This window comes from Miscanthus floridulus, chromosome 19, assembly GCF_019320115.1.
Source record: "Miscanthus floridulus cultivar M001 chromosome 19, ASM1932011v1, whole genome shotgun sequence".
NCBI classification, from domain to species: Eukaryota; Viridiplantae; Streptophyta; class Magnoliopsida; order Poales; family Poaceae; genus Miscanthus; species Miscanthus floridulus.
The window spans coordinates 89,716,441-89,728,657 of record NC_089598.1 but is presented as its reverse complement, the minus strand read 5'-3'; the positions used below and the strand labels follow the sequence as shown (position 1 = coordinate 89,728,657).

At 45.0% G+C, this 12,217-nt stretch overlaps 1 pseudogene; it reads left to right on the top strand.

The window, feature by feature from the left end:
• Positions 1-4,170: 4,170 nt before the first annotated feature.
• On the top strand, positions 4,171-7,914 carry LOC136526339 (disease resistance protein RGA5-like; annotated as a pseudogene).
• Positions 7,915-12,217: the final 4,303 nt, after the last annotated feature.

Below are 12,217 nucleotides of genomic sequence, written 5' to 3'. Positions count from 1 at the left end.
TGTTCCACTGGCATCTGTCTCCACACAAAAGGGCTTAGAAAAATCCGGTAAAGCCAACATAGGAGCTGATGTCAGGGCCTGCTTCAGAGCATGGAAGGCAGCATCATGAACTGTGGACCATAGGAACAAGGCCCCTTTCTTCAGCAAGTCCGTGAGAGGCCAAGAAATCACCCCAAAATGCTTCACAAAACGTCTATAGTAGCCTGCCAACCCTAAGAAGCTACGAAGCTCCTTAACCGAAGATGGTACTGGCCAACTCAAAACTGCCTGAACCTTGTCCGGATCAGTCGCCACTCCCTGCTCCGAAATGACATGCCCCAAATACTTCAGCTGACATTGAGCGAAGACACATTTGGAGCGCTTGACCTGCCACTGATCACGGCGTAGGAGCTCCAACACTTGCCGAAGGTGGACCAAATGCTCCTCAAGCGACCGGCTGTAAATGAGAATGTCATCAAAGAAAACCAAGACTCCTTTGCGAAGCAATGAGGCCAGGGTAGTATTCATCGCCTTCTGGAACGTGGCCGGTGCCCCCATGAGACCGAATGCCATGACTCGGAACTCATACTGACCTGAGTGGGTTTGGAAAGCTATTTTTGGTTCTTCACCCGGCTACAGTCTGATCTGGTGATAGCTGGCTGTTAGATCCAAACAAGTAAACCACGAAGCATGGGTCAGCTCATCCAACAACTCCTCGATCACTGGTACCGGATACTTGGCCTTAGCAGTAAGCGCATTCAAGTGGCGGAAATCGACACAGAATCTGAACGACCCATCCTTCTTGACAAGTAAGACTGGAGAAGAAAATGGACGGTTACTCGGTTGAATGATGCCAGCCTTGAGCATATCCATTACTTGCTGCTCAATTTCATCCTTGACAGCAGGCGGGTAGCGATAAGGACGAACTTGCACAGGCGAGGCCCCTGGAATAAGGGGTATAGCGTGATCAAGAGGCCGTGCAGGAGGATAACCAGTTGGAGGAGCAAAAACTGATTCGAACTCTTGTAATAAGTTAGATACTGCTGGATGAACAGGAGTGATTTGAGAAGTTTCTTCAGCTGACAAGGCCGTCACCTGGATAACGAAACCCTCTGGCAACGCCATCAACTTCCCTTGCAAGCGAACCATAGTCTGGCCGTGAGGAATCAAGAGCCATTTGTGCTGCCAATCAATCTGCATAGGGCTATGACTTGCTAACCAGTCCATGCTAAGAATCATATCATAGGATGGCATAGGTAAAGCCAAGAAGGCTGAATTGAACTGACATTGCTGCACTTCCCACGATAGATCACTGAAAAACTGAGGACATTCAATGATATTACCATTAGCAATTCAGACTCGGGGTGGAGCTGCCAAAGATTGACCACCAGACAACTTGCTAGCTAGATCAGTGCTGACAAAAGAACAAGTACTGCCAGAATCCACCAAAATCTGCACCGGAATGCCCTGAACTGAACCCTCAAGATGGATAGAGCGAACTAGAGCAGAAGCAGCAACTGACGCTAACACCTGGACAGCAAAAACTTGAGCTGAATCCTCCTCATTGGTGACTGGATCAACACATTCAGAGTCATATGAATGGCACATGTCCCATAATTCCTGGAGAGCGTGCAACTGAAGGGCTTCATGACATTTGTGGTCGCGAGACCATTTCTCACCACATCGAACACAGAGGCCGCGGGCACGCCTGTAAGACCGCAACGTGTTCAATTTGTCCTCCACGCCACAGGGCCGACGGTCATCAGCCTGACCCCCACCCACAGCTGCCCGAACGCCACGATCAGGAACGGTGGCCGCCGGCAGCATGGGCAGATTCTTGGACGCGGACTTCCTCCGCCCAGGATCCACCAGTTCTTCCTGCAACAAGGCGAGAACACAGGCAGCATCCACAGAAGATGGGCGTTGCATATGCACAGCAGAACGAATGTCATCCCTCAACCCATCCACAAAACGCATAGCATAAAACAGGGGATCAGTAGTTTTGCCATAAGCTATGAGCTGATCTACCAAACCAGTGAACCTATCTGCATATTCCTGAACATTCCCAGTTTGACGGATGTGAAACAACTGGCGAATCAACAACTCATACTGATCATGACCAAAACGATCTAGGACCATTTGATAAAACTCCTCCCAGCTAACCTTCTTCACCTTTGGATCTAAGGACTACAGCCAGCGAGATGCAGCGCCTTTCATCCGCATCGTGGCTACACGAATCCATTGACTGGGCTCAACAGAATACATGTCAAAATAGTCGTCACAACGACTGAGCCACAGCTTGGGATCCTCCCCATCAAAAACTAGAAAATCCATCTTCGGTAGCTTGCTACTAGAATACTGAGGTCCCCAATGTGCGTGGTACTCATGCGGCGCGCCCTCAACACCAGAAATCTCCCGACCCCCCATGTCCAAAGCAGAACTAGAGAGAGATCGATGCAAGACAAACTGATGGGCAGGCTGGGGGAAGGGGATGGATGGTTGGCTTACCCTTGACCGAGGGCTGAGCCATGGACTCGAACCCCCGGTGATGATGTGCAACGCCGTGCCCAACTGACGGGCCGATGGCCGGGTGCTCGGCAGATGATGTCGCCGCGGCCACCACGGGATGGGACTTTAGGACACCAGCGGAAGTCGCCAGCTCCGAGTCGAGCACCACACGACTCACAGATTTGCGAAGGGCAGTCATCTCCTCGCGCAACTGCTCCACCACCGCGTCGGACTTGCGGACCGCCCCCCAACTCCGAGCGCAGCTCCGCCACCGACGCATCCACCTTGGGCTTCCATTCATCGAACACCTTAGCTGCTTCTTCCAACCGGCTGAATCGATCTGCGATGGAATACTCCACCGCCCCGATCCGCTTGCCCAGCGACACCTCCACCTCCCCGATACGTTCCCCAAGGGACGTTTCGATGTGGGTCTTCACGAACTTGAGCTCATCCATCAGGAGCTTGGTGTTGGAATCCATGGCACCGAACTGCTTGCGGAATTTGGTAAAATGGTCGTGGATGATTTCGTGGGGTTCCAGGATGGGAATAGGATAGATCGGCCAAGGAACGATAGGCTCTGGATACCAATTTGTCAGCAATTGGAGGAAGAAGGAGAGGAATCAGAGCAAGGCGAGGCAGCAGAGCAAGGGGAATCGGAAACAGACGAAGCTTGCTTGTAGTTTAAGATATTCGATTACAATGTTCATGCCCCTTCCCTCGACGAAGCCAGCACATATACGCCAACAAACTCACGCACGCACTCGGTACAAGCTGGACTCACTCGTTTTCCCACTGAGGCCCAAACACCCGGACACTCCTCTTCCTGGGCCGAGCAGGCCTTCCTCCTGCCGAGCCCGGCACAGCACACTCCACCTGCTCGTGCTGGTCATCTGTCCTGACATGCAGCTAACTTGAAGCTTCCATTTATTTATATAGGTAATAAGACAAAAATAAAGCAGCCAACTTGCTGTGGGTCTCGTCACTAGAAACATCGTTGAAGTTTTCTAGTAGTCACTGTCTTTTATTTTGCTTTCAGTCGGGAAATACAATAGATTCAAGTCCTGAAAGTATTTGTTTTTGTCAAAAATGAAAAAAAAAACAATCTCCAACGGTTCCAATCGGCCTATTCCATTTCTTAATCTTTTCGCGCTAAAAAAATAGACCGATCGTACGGATATATCCGCGCGTCTTTCACTCACGTATCCATCGGCCAATCTAAAGGTGGAAGAGCATGGAAAAAAAATAAAGAGTAGGAAAGAGTTCCAATACAAGATTGGAAGTGGCCAGGATAATTTAGAAATAGTATAGGATTTTTTATGTAAAATTATTTTTTTATATTTTAGGAAGGAATTATTGAAATTTTTTGGAGATGGTCTTATTTATTCTTTTCAATAATTTTTTACGAGTTGAAAAACCTTATGATTTTGATTTTTTTTTTGTTAGGAACTCTCGGAGATGCTCTAAAGTGATCTAAAGTTTAGTGGCTAAATTTAGACCAGGCATCCAATATGGTCTTGGCTTCTTTATATTGTATAGGACGGGAGAGTAAGATGTTTCGTATGCATCCATTAGTGGGATATTAGAGATATAAGATTGAAAATTCGCTACTCTTCTCGAGACAGAAATATTCATTGCCTGCTGTGCCGTTGTTGTGAGGGAGATAGATCACCCTGGAGCGCTGAGATGGAGGCAACGCTAGTGAGCGCTTCGACGGGAGTGATGAACTCCCTCCTCGCGAAGCTCGCAGCCCTTGTGACTGGTGAGTACAAGTTGCTTAAGCAGGTCCATGGGGAGATAGTTTTCCTTGAGAGCGAGCTCCGTAGCATGAACGCACTCTTGCAGAGGCTCGCGGTCGCGGACATGCAAAATCTTGACCCCCAAATGACGGAGTGGAGGCATCGGGTGCGTGAGCTGGCATACGACATCGAGGATTGCATCGACCTGTTCATGCATCAGCTTAGTTCTGCAGATGGCAAGGCTGGGCTTGGGCAAAAGATTGTATCCCAGCTGCGGAAGATACGAGCATCCCATCAGACAAGTTCCCAGATCCAAGAACTCAAGTCTCGCGTTGTGGTGGAGAGTGAGACAAAAGAGGTACTACTTGTTTCACGACTTCACCTTGAGTTCCAGTCTCTGCGAAAGTAGACCCTCGGTTGCCCGCACTTTATGTTGAGGACAGATTAGTGGGCATTGATGGCCCCAAGGATGAGATCATTGAGCGACTGATGGACAAGAGGAGTAGGGGCAGTGCCTCATCGGAAGATGTCACGACAGTGTCCATTGTGGGTTGTGGAGGTTCAGGCAAGACCACTCTTGCCAACCAAATTTACTGCAAAATCAAGGGGGAGTTTCAGCGTGCAGCTTTTGTGTCGGTGTTTCAGAATCCTAACATAAAGAAGGTTTTTGTGAGCATTCTTTCACAAGTTGGTGCCGATTCTTGCGCGTTAGATGATGAGCAGCAAATTATCAACAACCTAAGGGAATACCTTAGTGACAAGAGGTACCTTGGGTTTCCTTTTTCTTATACCATGCCACCAAGATTATTTAGAAGTTTGTTTCATACTGCAAAAAGACAATTCGCAAAAAATCTATCCCTGCCTCTGTAGTGTGTCAGGCTGGGCCTATTCCCAGCTCCATAAAACAGTGGTATTTAGAAGTTGTTTCGTACATGCAGTGGTATTTAGCAAACATGTGTTTGACTTGGTTGTTGTAGAGAGGCAAATCTTCCTCATCATCATTGCAACAAAATGCACATTAAATTGAGTATGCCATTAGAGTACGCAACATAAGAAAGCGATGCTCTCTGCAAAATTCAAATGTAGGCAATGGAAATTGTAATAAGACTTTCCATCTGATCTAGGTTCACAATAAAAACGTATGCAGTATGCAGCCTTTGGTCTTGGTAAGCTAGCTAAAGTTTCTGTATATCCTAGTGCAGGTACAAAATATAGAGATTCTTTTTGTTCCTGATGATGTTATGCCAGGTTACCGATTAGAAAGAGTACAAAGTCAAAGGGTAAGCATATGAATACACTGTAATGCCTGTGGAAGAAAAGATTATTGATTCATGTTTCACACGGCCATTCAACGCCTCCTTTCACATATGTAGCATTATACGAGCATCTTCTTTTATTTTTAATCACACAAACGATAACTTTTAAGTTGAACTCATTCAGAGTCTTGCAATGATGATATGCCCATGCAAGTCTATAGATCTCAATAATAGATATCCCAGTATATCTGTCTCCTTCCCATTGCTGTTTACATTCTTTATAAAATTGTTTATTTATGGGTGCATACTGTTAACATAGTCAAGCGTCGTTACAGGTACATTGTTGTAGTTGATGATCTTTGGGATAAACAAACATGGGAAATTATCAAATGTGCATTGGTCAAGAATCGTTGTGGTAGCAGAATTTTGACAACAACACGTAAATATGATGTAGCTAAATTATGCTGCTCCTGTCTTGGTGATCATGTTTATGAAATGAGTCCACTTAATATTGTTGATTCCAAGACATTGTTCTTCAAAAGAATTTTTGATCCTGCCAACACTCTCACGGTGCAACTGGTCAGCACAACACGCCATAGAAGCGGTTGGCTGAGCCAGCCCGGGTTCGAGTCATGGCACCAACTTCTTAAGATGAAAATCAGGGGGACATCTCTCCCCCTGGTCAAATCTTTTTTAAAAGAATTTTTGATCCTAAAGATAGGTGCCCAGCACAGCTGGCAGAAGCTTCTGATGAAATATTGAAAAAATGTGGGGGTCTGCCTTTAGCGATTATTTCCATATCTAGCTTATCGGCAAGCAAACCAAAGTCTATAGATCAATGGAACAAGGTGAAAGTTTCCCTAAGTTGCACATTTGAAAAAACTCCAGATATGGAAACCATGAGACAGATAATCTCACTAAGTTACTTTGATCTTCCAAACCATTTGAAAACATGTTTATTATATTTGAGTATATTTCCAGAAGGTTGTGAGATAAGAAGGGAGCGTTTGGTGAGTAGATGGATTGCTGAAGGATTCGTTAGCCAAAAACAAGGACAAAACATATATGAAGTGGGGGATAGTTACTTTAATGAGCTCATCAACAGAAGCTTGATTCAACCTGCAAGCACAAGCCGTAATGGTCAAATAAATGCTTGCCAAGTGGATGACACCATTCACGATTTCATTGTGTCCAAATCAACTGAAGAAAATTTTGCTACACTGATTGGTGCCTCAAAGCTGGTACCCATGCCATGAAGCAAGGTCCGTCGACTATCTCTTCAAAATGGCAACCAAGAAAATATAAAGTTCTTGGTCAAATCTCATGTACGGTCACTAACCGTATTTGTCAATTCTAAAAGAATGCTATCTCTTTTGGGTTTTGACATTTTACGTGTGTTGGACCTAGAAGGTTGCCATTCATTAAGAAACCGTCATCTTGAAAATCTGGAAAGACTCCACCAGTTACGATATTTGAATATAAGAGGATCATGTATTAACGAGCTCCCAAAGCAAATTGGAGAACTTCAACATTTAGAGACACTAGACATAAGGTCAACTTATGTAGAAGATTTACCACCAGGCATTGTCAGAATGAAGAGTTTGGTTCGTTTGCTTGTTGATTGTCATGTTAAATGGCCAAAAGGAATAAGCAATATGCAGACACTAGAAGAGCTAACAAGTTTCTCAGCTTTATTGTACGACTCAAACTTTTTGCAAGAACTAGGTAAGCTAACAAATTTGAGGGTGCTCCGAGTAATTTGGAATCTTGATGACTTTGGAGGTGATGGAGGAAGCCATAAGGAATCTTTATATTCTTCTCTCAGTAATCTGGGCACATGTAACCTTCAGTCCCTTTTCATTGATATCAATGGATGTGATGAAGATAATAACTTCTCACTGGATAAGTGGCACCCTGCTCCATTTAGACTAAGACAATTTTACATTGGCCAGTGGTGTCCCATCCCAAAAGTTCCCAATTGGATGGGCTCATTAATCAATATTGAAGAGTTAGTTCTATATGTTGACAAAATTGGTCAAGAGGATGTCCAGATGCTGGGACACATGCCTGTTCTACTATCCCTAACCATATATTCAAATACCGCCTTTGAAGGGAGTATCACAATGCGTGGATTTCAATCTTCAAAGGTTTTCAAGTTTTATGGTAATTCTGTGGGGTTAATTTTTGAACCTGGGTCTATGTTAAAGCTTGAGTGCCTTGATGTTATATTCAGCGTGTTTTGGATTAAATCTTCAGACAGTAGTTTTGATTTTGGCATACAACACCTATTCAACCTCAGAAATGTCTACATTCAACTTGAATCTACTGGTTCTACTAGTGGAGAGTTGGAAGCTGCAGAATCAGCTATCAAGAATGCAGTACAATCACTTCCCGGACACCCTAAACTCAACCTGAGGATGTTACAATGTAAATAATTGGGCTCCTAAGTGGCTAGTTAAACCAAACCGATACTAGCCTGAGATTTCAGGTATCAACTGTTGATTTAATTCTTATATTCTGATTAACACCATTCTCATATTCGGCTCTATTGAACCGAGCACTTTGGTACAGCCGGCGGTTGGCCCAAATCTGATCGGACAACAAAACCCGGCCGGCACCCCCTGCAAGTCCCAAGGTTGTGAGTGCTATTGGTGCAACCTAGCAGTCTTCTGTTGATCCAGTACCGCAGGAGGTTCCTGTCATCACGCGAACTGGAACGAGCAGCAGGCAGCCTGACATCGTTGAATCAGGGTGATACTTTTGGAATTGTTAACGAGAATACGCACGCTTGAGAGATGGGATTTTTCCCTGCTACAGCGACATACTCTTCATCTACTACTAACGTCATTTTGACGCCGTTAGAGTCAACGGTACAAATTTTATACCAGGTTTGAATGTAATTAGTAGTTGTTCTAATACGCTAGAACATAGCTCTCGTTCTAACTTTGTCTCTTCTACTGATGGTATATTTGCAGGTAACGAAGATATGATGCAAAAAGGCAATGAGAAGTGCTCTCGTTCTAACGTTGTTGAGAAATCGTTCTATCGATCTATGTATACGCTCGTAGAGCACAGTATGACACAAGGAAGAAAAAAATTAGATAACATGACACAAGGAAATAGGGAGGAATGAGAAGCTCTTTATTCCTTTCTCTTGCATGTTGTACAGAGTACAGTAAGCTTGTGTTCAGTTCTCTCATTGCCTTAATTTATACTCCCTCCTCTTGTTCATTGCCTCCGTGAGTCCTAGCACCCGCCTTAGGGCTTCACCAACACTCCACCGTGACGTGCTATCCCAACTTCCACGTTAGCAGTTGGTAGCCATGTCATATCAATTGGTAGTCTCACAGCGTGTCTGATGTGCCTACAGAGACTATGGTGTGTTAGAATTGATCTCATCCGTCTTGACCCAACGGTTGAGACGGACCCCTTGACCGCGTCCTGATCGGAGACATCCAGCCATTTAGTGGCTAGTGGGCCCCCATCGCACAGTGCCTATAAAGAGGAGGTGGGGCAAACGGCTCTGTGTACGAGGTTCGCCGCCACCACATCCCACTATCCTAACCCTAATCCGATCCAGAGAGTGGCACTGCCAGCGGCGGGAAGCACCACTGCCTCCACCACCACCACCGGTCTTCACACCTACACCAAACGTCGCTGCCTAGCGCAGATCTTCATCGACGAACCAGTGAAGGCAGGGAGCTCCTCCGACGGTCAGATGCTTCTACATCTCTCTCTCTCTCTCTGTCTCCTACCCCGAAGCAAACTCATGATTCAACAGGAAAGAACTAACCCACTGGATCCACACCTAGACGATCCAAAGTATATTACAATGGTACCAGAGCAGGTTCTCTAGTATGTGGATCTGGATCGGGGCAAAGAAAAGAAGAAAGAAAAAGAAACGAACTTCGGTTCGGAGAAAATGAAACCCTAAAGAAATTGGACGGTCCGGGGAAGTTTTTCCCACCGCCGTCATTACCGCCTCACGCGGGATGGAGCACCCGCCGCTGGTTTGCTGACGCGCGGGAAGAGATGAGCTAGATCCGATTCGGATCGAAAGAAAAGGAATACAAAGGGTCCATCGAACCCTAAACCCTAATCGGGTAAAGAAAAGGGAAAAGAAGGGGTCTCGATTTTGAAAAGTACTCGAACCCTAACCCTAACCCGTCGGGGAAGAAGAACAGTGCCCATCCCAAAACCCTAACCCTAATTTTTACCCCATCCCCAAATCGGGTAAATCCCAGAAGAAAGAATGGGGACAAAGAGGAGGATGGGACTTACCTGAGCTTCCTCCGACGCTGTCGCAACCGCCACCGCACGGGGAAGTGGAACAGCGCCGACCGTCGCGGCCACGCCTCGGCTCAGCGGTAAAGGGCACCACCACCAGACCACTCGACGGCGGCGCGTCCACCTCGCGGTGGGCGCGCGCATCGACGAGGGGACTGGCGGCGGCACTGCCACCGACTCCTCCTCTGATCGGCCATTGGCCACTGCTGCTCCTCTGAGTGCAGCACGAGAGAGAAAGGAGGAGGGAAAGAAAATAGACGGGGGAAGCCGCTGCTGGGATCACTCCGGGCGGCGTCTTCCTCCCCGGCGAGGGACGGCAGCCCCGACCGGCACCGACGGCAACCACGGCTGCCGCGGCTGTCGCGTGAGGCGTGCGAGAGAGAAGGGGAACGGAGGAAATGGTGTTTAGGGTTTCAGGGGGTGCGGCGCAGGGACGTTTTGGTTCGCCCGACTCGGCCGGATGGCCGTTGGATTTGATCCGACGGCGATGAGTCAACTGGGGCCAAATGAGGCCCAGGCGGGGCGCGCAGCCGCGGCGCTTTGCCGGCCCAGGCCCACGTTGCGGCCTGGGTGGCAGCGCGCGCGCGCGCGAGGAAACAAGGCCGGACCGGTTTTTTGCTGCTGGGCCGGGAAGACAGTGAACAAATGAGTCTATTTCTCTTTCCTTTTCCAGTAAAATGTTATTTCCTGGAATATGATTAATGGCTCAAGAAAAAAAAATAGAAAAGAGAATTTTCATGTGGATAAAATTCAAGAAAGTAAGTCGGGGGCCGTATCTCCGGTTGGGCCGAATGCACAGTGGTGATTGAGAATTATTTTATTATTTTCAGAAGCAAATTTCGATGATTTCATTCAAAGAGTGATTTAAAATCTCTGATAATTATTGCATCCAACGTGTTAGAATTTTCAGAGAGTAGAAAAGTACAGTAAAATGCTTCTGAAAAGTAGAAAAGAAATTTTGTCAATTTTCGCTGCAAAGTTAAAGATGTTGTCTTCTAATTTGAAGAGCAGTTATAGTTATTCAGTAAATGATGAAAAGTTTATCCTCCAGTTAAAATTAGAATCAGCTGGAAAATTTTAATTGGAGGAATAGTTGGTTGATAGTTAAGATAAATTATAATATTGTTATTTTCTGACCAACGTTGATGATAACAATATTATAAGTTTATTTATGAGTTTAAGTTTAAAGTTAAATTATGGTATTGTTATTTTCTGACCAACGTTGATGATAATAATATTATAATTCTATGAGTTTTATATTTAAAGTTTAAATCTCTGATGAATTTTGCATCAAAGTGACCAATTTTCAGAGAATAGATAAAGTTCAAGGAATGCTCTTAAACTAGATAAATGTATTTTCATGTTTCCGCTGCAATGAAGTTGATTGTCTTCTAATTAAATTCGAACCAACGGGAGAATTTAATTTTGAGGAGCAGTTCTATGTTTACAAGATTATTGAATTTCTATACGTTAATTCCATTTCTGTCCAACGGTGATGTGGAATTAATGTAGAAGAATGATGTTTTATTCTATTTCTGCCCAACGGTGATATAGAATAGAACATAAAGTTTTCAAAGTTTAATGAGCATTATTGTTGAATATTTCAGACAAAAGACATACATGCTTTCATTCTTGAAGGCAGAAAGTGAAATGAGCTGGGTACTTGTGACTCAGATGGTGAAATGCCTAAGGGCAAGTTATGTATGAAAGAATGCCATTGGTTAAGGGACTGTGTTCTCTTTAAAGAATGGCTTCAAAAGAAAAGAATTCTAGGATATTTGATCCAAAAAAAAGGTAGATCAATGAGAGTCCTTCATTGAGAAATGTCTTTTATGTACTCTCTGTGGAGAAGAATTTATTTTTAGTTTCACTTATGAGAGTTGTAAAAGTCATATACATTAAACATGTGTGTTAAAAGAATATTCGGATTTATTTCTGAATTTGATGATTGAACACGAGCCAATCCTGGCAATTATGTCCGTTCAAAGGAATATCTCGCATGGCGGGAAAAAGTTTGTGATAGTACCCGCATGGCGGGAAAAGTTTGAGAAAATACCCGCATGGCGGGGTAAAGTTGGCATAGTACATATGTTAACCAATTCTGCATGGCGGAGAGTTTGGCATAGTACTTATCCCTGCATGGCGGGGAGGAGGATGTGATGATTCATATGCTCTAAAGAAATATCCCGCACATGGAGAGAAGTTTGGGATAGCTCTTATGCTTTTCTAGTATTTACCGTACACTCTGATTGTGTCATGGTCATAAGTACTCAATGAGTTTGAGAACAAAAGAAAGTTGCATGTGAACCAAGAGATAAGAATGATATGCAAGTGTGACTTGCAGAAGTATTGATAATAATAGACTATGTTGAGTTTTGAAGTGTAATGAGGAAAATGTACTCCCATACGAATTTTGTTTGCATGATGTAATCATGTGGATGAAGTAAGTAA